Source organism: Lactuca saligna, chromosome 5 (genome assembly GCF_052625555.1).
Source record: "Lactuca saligna cultivar CGN05327 chromosome 5, ASM5262555v1, whole genome shotgun sequence".
Classification (NCBI taxonomy): Eukaryota; Viridiplantae; Streptophyta; class Magnoliopsida; order Asterales; family Asteraceae; genus Lactuca; species Lactuca saligna.
The window spans coordinates 119,618,948-119,627,371 of NC_136421.1; positions in this window are offsets into that span (position 1 = coordinate 119,618,948).

Genomic DNA, 8,424 nt, shown 5'->3' on the forward strand with positions numbered 1-8,424 from the left:
CATCCCTTTTAAGTTTAATCTAAAACCCTAAACTACAGATCCAGACCCCTAGGGTTGAGTTAACACGTAAAGTTGCTAACTTTACATCCATGAAAGGCGTTAAAGGGTTAAAAATGCTTAAACACGCTTATCAAGGTTCTTAGTATTGGATTAGATGTCTAAGCCTATAACTATAATTGGTATGTACTTGACCCGAGCATAGCATGGTCCATTTGGGTTGTATATCACCAGGACAATTTGATAGGATGGACTTTTGAGAAGAGGTTATTTATGATTTATTAATATATTATAAGTTCTAATATATTAATATGAAATCATATGATTTAAAAATTAGTATTGATCAAGAATTAATTTAGTGATCAAAAAAGACAAATTAAATTAATGGGGATTAATTGTGTAAATTAGTTATATATATATATATATATATATATTGTAACACCCCGGATTCCCAGGTATTATTTTTATTCTTTTATTTTTGGTAATTGTGAGGAGACTCGGCGAGTTGGAGTCCAAACTTGCCGAGTAGGATCGTGGTTTTGTGCGCGGGTTCGCATCTGGACTCGGCGAGTCCACGCTGTTTAATGAAACCCTAATTTACTGGGTTTGAGTCCTATTTAAAGGGGCTTATGGTCGTCATTTGCGGCCACCAACCCCAGAGAGAAACCCTAAAGAGCTTTTGAGCGTTTTGGGAGAGAGAAGAGGCCATTGTTGACTTTTGAAGCTTGGTTTGGCAAGGCAAAGGAGATTCTAGCTAAGAGGAGGCAAGGGAGGTGGACATCCTTCGATTTTGGAGCTTAGAGCATCATTTTGGAGGTATATTTTGGCTTCCTTTTATGTTGTTATGATGAACATGGTGGTTTAGGGTTTCTTGACCCCTTTGTTGGTCAGATTTTATGTCCATTTCATCCCTATTTGTGATGAGGCTTGAAATGGGATCCATAGAGGTCCATAGAAGCTTTATTCCTTAAGCTTTATGAGGATTCATGGGAGTTTTGACCTAGAGTTATGAGATATGGGGCTAAAACATCATTTAGGAGCAAATAGTTGTTGTTTGAGCACCAAGGTTTGGACTTTACGTGATTATCATGCTTGGAGAGGCCAGATCTATGATTGTATGGAACAGATCTGACCTCAGAAGTGAGTTTGAGTTTATTCATTGCATGGACTCGCTAAGTCTGAAGAATAGACTCGGCGAGTAGCATGAAGTTTGCCTGTAAACACTCAGCGAGTGGTCTTGTCGAGTTCAGTGGTCGACTCAGTGAGTCAGGAGAGTCAGGGGGGGGGGGACTAAGTCAAGCCGGAACTCGTCGAGTTGTTCTTGAGACTCGGCGAGTTGAGTCGTGGTGGCCCTTTTATGCCAGGTGAAACTCGTCGAGTCAGAGAAGTACTCGGCGTGTCAAGAGATGATCCAAGGGGGGTCATTGGACACGTATACACTCGCCGAGTCGCTCTAGCGCACTCGCTGAGTCCGCTCAAAGTTGACCGTTGACCTTGTTGACCTTTAGGGTTGAGTGCAGTTGTATTTATGAGTGTATTACTTTGTGTGATTAGGTGGAGGCTAGATCACATTTATTCCGAGACAGATATTTACTGAGATACGTGAGGTGAGTCTTCTCACTATACTTTACCTTGAGTAGGTAACTAGAGTTATGTGATAGAGTATTTGTATGCTATGTATGCTATTTGTTGCACTGCATTCTTCTATGTGATTTATGTTGTGCATGCTTGCAGAGTTAGAACCTGAGGGTTCACAGAGTTTGGGTGCACGGACCCATAGAGTTATAGCCTCAAGTGGCTAATATGTGTTATATGTGGTATTTTGGGGAACTCACTAAGCTTTGTGATTACAATGTTTTTTGTTATGTGTTTCAGGTACTAGTGAGGATCGCGTGAAGGCGTCGGCTTGATCAGTACACACACGAGATTTTTTTTATGCTATGATATCTTGGGATTGTTATATGTTATAAATTGAGTTTCAAACAATGCTGTTTTTATGATTTACAAATGAATTATGTTTTTATAAATGCGCAAAAATGTTTTGGAAATTTACGGTGTTACATATATGTTTGGGCTAATGATACATGATGGACTAAGTGTATGGAGGAATCCATAAAGAGTTAGCCCACTTGAATTATGGATCATGGATAATCAGCCCGAGAGTATGGATTAGGGTTTAGCCATGAATCTTGGATTCCTAACATATATATAGAACACCCTGTCACAACTAGGAATTTCGATACACGTGTAATCATAACTATTGTAAGACAAGTACTCTAAGTAAACATCACTCAGTGCTCATTTAAAATCCACCTCTCATGTTCAACAAAGAGACTGAAAACCCTTAAAATCCCGGTTTGAGTCCATGTTGGACTAGGATTTCCTTATTGGGCCTAATGGCTTAATAAGTATTCAAGATGGCTATTTATGGCCTAGAAACCCTAATTGGGCTCTAATTGGAACCACTTTCATGGAACTTAACATTTTGGGTCATAATGAGCCTAAAATGAATACGTTTACTTTTAATGGGCCTTGTTGGGTCATAACAAATCAAGTTAACCCGAATGAATCATGAAACCCACTCTTTTATGCCAATTTGGCCAAGAACCACCTTAACAGCCCAAAGGTGCGAAAATTTTTCTCTATGAGTTTCATAATTTCGAACCAAAGAAGGAATTGGGCCAAACTAATTCATGCTCCTTCCTATTAGCCCAAATTTTTGCCCATGTAAAAAAAGGAATAATAAGAGGATTAACAAGCACTAGGCACATCATTATTGTATAATGGACTTCCAAGCAAATTACCTACTAAATAACCCATACATCTCATGCATCTAAGTATCCATCACATCCTCACCTCTCTCACCTCTGTTCTTATCTTCGGCCGTGAGCAAGAACACACACACATTTTCAAAACACTTCCTCAAACTCTCTCAAGAACTCTTCCTTTTCTATATAAATTTTGAGAAGACTGGGTGTTTTCAAGGGATCTTTCATCTATATCACAACTCTTGGTAAGTTTTGCTTAAATCCATGACTTAATTTGTTGATTTCTTCAAGGAATCTTCTCTTAACCCATGCAATTAGTAATCTAGCTTCCTAGAACTTCTTAGGTTTGAAATTCACTCTAGAAGCTTGTTAGGATCAAAGATTTTCCTCCAGTTCTTCTTCAAAACTGAAACATCAAAGCAAAGGTGAGTTCATACCCCCTTGTTTTCGGTTTTTACTTGTTTTTTGGGGGAGAATACAAGTGTTATCTGTTGATCTAGGTGTGTATGCATGTTATGTGTGATTTCTTTGGTTATTGTTGTGAAAAATGTGATAATGCTTGATATATTTCGAAATCTATAGTATAAATGAGAATGACTCATAAACAAAAGTATATTAAACAACATACTTCAAGGATCTAAGTGTTTTTATGTATAAGAAAGGAAAAACAAAGCAAAAGATTGTATAAGTATCATTTTTGCAAAATAACAAAGATTTGGGTAAAATATGACATTTTCGGTTTTATAAGGGTCATATGGTATTTATTTATATGAAATCTGATTTTTATGAAAATAATACCTTTCAACGGGTCAAAAACACAAATTTTAGTCTATTGGCCTTACATTTGGGCCTTACGGGTTTTTGGGCACAAAATTGTAAAAATGAAGATTTTTGGGGTTGAAATTGTAAATTCCCATAAAGTATGAGTCAAAAACACAAATAGACTATTTCAGGGGCTGAAAATGATCTTTATTACAAGAATTGGATCAAAATGCAATTTTTTTGGAATTTGGATCAAAAAGGTTAAACTTACAAAATGTGGAGCTAAAAGTGTAAATTTTTTTACAAATAAGGGCTGGACATATCAAATAATACATTTTTGGGCTGAAATAATATAATATATTTTTAGGCCAAAAATGCCAAGAAAAATGATTTAAGGACCGAAAATGTTATTTTTCATCAAAAGGGACTAAAAATGTCATTTTTATTAAGAAATGGCTAAAAATGTAACTTCATATGAAAAATGGGCTAAAATGGTCGAATAAATATTTTGGGGTCACATATGTTAATATTAAAACAATTGGGCCAAAGATATTTAGTTTATAACACATGAATTTATATATATATATATATATATATATATATATATATATATATATATATATATATATATATATATATATATATATATATATATATATATATATATAACCAAGGTGTCATTACAATCTAACGTCAAGTATTTTACTATTTGAAATAAATACTAAGCGTAAAATGAATTCTATATTACAAACATATCGAAGAACGGAGAACTGATACAATGATTGGGCCTATTGTTACTCATTGTCTCCATTGGGCCCTCGTGGTCCAATTTCACAATTAATAGGCCCAATATAAAGAAAACATGTTTATTGGGTTTTCGGTGACCCAATTAAATGCCTACGGGACCCTCAATGGCTCTTACATGCTATTGGGCCTTAGTGGCCAATTTGCATTGCTAGTATGGTCCAAATCAATCATATGCTTGATGGGCTAACATGTCCATAAGCATACTTGACAGCCTATAAATGACACACATGATTAGTGGGCCACAGCGCCCTTTTTGTGTTTGTTAGGCTTTACTCTATACTATGTAAACATCAAACAGATTGCACTCAATGTCATTCAAATTCATGGGGTAATATTGGGGACTTGGTGAGAAAATATCGGTCGACACCAATAAGTTTCAGCCATAGTCTGTAAGTTGTAACCAGAGTCTCCTAGAGGGAGAGCACGAGTTTTTGTATAGATCTATACGGGGGTGACTCCCCAACACCTGAATTGTTTGCTATAGTTAGACTTGGCTAGTCTAGGGTAACAAAATCTTAATAAAAACCGACATTTGTAAAAATGCCAAGACAGGCGAAATAGTCGTTACATGTATGGTTATAACGACTCATATAGAGATCCATTACCATTTTATCGATCATGGGAAATCATACTACTGCTCTGAATCGAAAAATATCAGATTTTCTGGGAAATTTGTATAATTTATTTTAACTCATCAAATACAATAACATGAGCACTTTTGAGAAAGTCATACAATCCTACATGTTTCGAAATCACATTTACAATGGCATATATTGGATCATCACGTCACGTCGTAAACAGATTTTACTTCAGAAAATATCGGATTTTCTGGGTTATACAAAGATACAAATCATTTTTATATCAAACATGCTAATGAACTCACCAACATTATATATGTTAACCCTGTTTTCAAATAACTTGTATTCTCAGGTAACAGATAAGCAGAAGATAATTGTCAAGCATATTAGGATTTCATGTTTTGTGACTTTCAAACGATATACATTTTAATTATGTAATATTTGTTCAATGTACTTGATGTGAACTATGTAAGTTGTACTATGTAATGTTGGTGATGTATGTGTTTGTTTCATGTATATTCATTGTAATGGTATTCAATTGTTCGTCATGCAAGCCCTCAGACGTTTCTGCCGTCCGGTTCGAAGGTGTGACACACCCCATAGCTAAAATCGTGACCTAATGTTCTAATAGTTCATAGAGGCGATTTCTCGTGGAAGAACTCTCTTAAAAGTCATCATTTGTCCAAGGTGTGTTGTGATTCCATTTCAGACATTCACACTATTGGTGCTGAGTTCTTAAAGGCCAAAACTAGAAGCTACAATAAATATGTAACTCTATAACTCAATTCTATGTTGTTTATTTCAATTGTATGTTAGTTGTAGGCTTAAAGCTTTGGAAACAATATTGCAAGTATAATTAGAGAAAACATAGATCCAAAGCTTTTAGGGTTGTATGTGCACCATAGGATGTTGTAGTATACAAGTCCTAATAGTAGTATCAGAGCCATGGGTTGTTTTCTATTATTTGATGCAATTGTAAGCTAAAAAAATCGTTTTTTTTACTCCGCCTGATTACCACGAGTGGTTAAAATTACCAAGAGGTGGTGACGGGTTTGGCAGATTTTTTTGGACTTCTTGGCTTAATTTGGATTTGGATAATTACTATAAACTGTTTTGTTGATCAAAATTCAATTTTATGTTATGAAAATAATTATTCTCATCGAATTAAAAGACAATTGTCAAAATTTCAAGATTTGTATTAGTTTATATTTTAGGCTAATTTCATGTAAATTGTTGATATGAAATGTTTTGATTTATGAGTTTAACAAGATCATAAAAAAAATTAGATGATAATTTTAATTAGTAAATTTGATCTTAAATGTTTTTTAAATGTTTATATGAAGAGTTTTCTCATAAAAAAACACTTTAACTCATCAGTTATGGAAATAAAGAGTTTTCAAGAGTTACAAAGCTTTGGTATTTGAAAAGTCTTAAATTATGAAACATTGATTTCTAAACTCTTGTAATTAAAAGATGCAACTCTTTGGTTCATAAATTAAAAAATTAATTAAATAGTTTTTAATTTTGAATTTTTTATTTAGAACCTTAATGTTTTTTTGAATAGTTCAAATTACACTTTATGGACTTTATTAAATTAATTAAACTGTTTAATTAAAACATATTAATAAATCCATAATGATATGGTTTAAGCTTAATTAAATTAAGAATATAGTTTATTAATATGAATTAAATCATCTAGTATTTAAAAGTTAAAAATACACCCTTATACTATTATAATATTAAAAGTTTAATATATATATATATATATATATATATATATATATGTATATATATATATATGTATGTATAAGACAAGTCAGTCTTACCGTTAGTAGACCTCATTGACACATCCAGTCCATAAAGGGGGGGGGGGGGGGTTATAAGGTTACTGCCTATAAAATGACAGTTTAATGGTTGTCCACTCTCACCCACCGCTTCCTTGACTGGCGGAGGGTCATTAGCCGAACGGGTAGGATAAGACATTAATTTTCATTAAAAGTATAATGAATATTTAAAGTAACTAAACTTTATTAAATTCCCAATCTTAGTTACTTTAGGAAAAATGTGAGTTTGGTGCTAACCCATGAAATTGCACTTTGCACCTTGTTAAGTCGTTAGTGGAGTGTGTGTGGTTAATTGACACACAAAATTGAAGGGCATAATCGAGATTAAACATGTCTTTGAAAAGTTCAATGAATCTCAAAAGATCTAGGAATTTCAATCCATTTAAAACCTAATATTTTTTTTCGTTTTTCATGGTGGAAATTGGTAAATCGTCATTTACCTACCTTCAAATATTTTGCAATTGGATTACGACATCCCTCTTCCTAATTGTAAAATATTGTGTTTGGTCCTAGCCTTAATATTTTCATTTTGGGTGTTATATTAAGGACTTAAATAAACTTTACTTGAATTTCTCCCATGTAGATTTCTAGTTTTGACAACTATGGTCTTCCTTATCCTTTTGGAAAAAGCATTATGAAGATGATATCCCATATGGCGACTAAAGTGAATGTTTAATCCTTTTGTCGTGCATTAATAGGACTGGAAATCATACTTCACTTCCTCCACCTCCTCCAATTAATTATTTTCCCTAACCCACAAGTTCAAAGACTTGAAAAGTTCAAGGTCACTCAAGCCCTATTGGCAAGAAAACACAAAGATGGAAAGTATGTATGTGCTCATGTCTTGGAGATGAAGTTACATATTGACAGGCTGTGAGAGTTGGGTGTCGAAGTCTCGAGGAAGTTAGCTATTGACTGGGTTCTTCACACACTTCCTGAGTCATATAGCGGGTTCATTAAGGACTACTATATGACAGACCACAACATGACCCTTATCAATCTTACCTATTTGCTTGTTGTTGCTAAATCAGCGATGATTTGGAGCACTGGTAAAGCAATTTTGATTGGAAGATCTACTTCCCAAGTTTCCATAGACAACAGTGACAATCTTGATATGATTTCTTCTCCTAGGAGAGAGAAATTGGCTAAAGTCAAAAAGTTTGAACTTAAGAGAGATTTCGATTCTGGAATTGTCTCATGTGTCAATGTGAAAGAAGTATTTTGTTTTATTGCCATTCAAAGGGCAATGGAAGCAAAGCTACCCCACCTGAGAAGATCTAAGAGATGGTAAAGCCAAAATGTTTGACTCTACTTCAGGTAAGTCTATTATCTAACTCTATTAAGTTCCTATTTGGAGATTTTTAATACTTGATGTAATGTAATTACATTTTGATGTTTTGTAGAATCAAAGGAAGCTTAAAGAAAGAGTATGCTGAGTTTGATCGCGAAGAGATGGATTTCGATCGCATGGTTCGATGATCAAATTTTTTGAGTTGGTGTTTAAGAGTTATGATAGATTGTTTAGAAATATTTAGAAACATAGTTTTCACTTGTAATTGCATTGCAAGGAAAAAATTTATGTATTTTATAAATAAAATTTTGATTTTTTATTTTAAAGTTTCCTTACAATGACATTTGTGAAAATTGATGTTTATGTATATTTTAGCA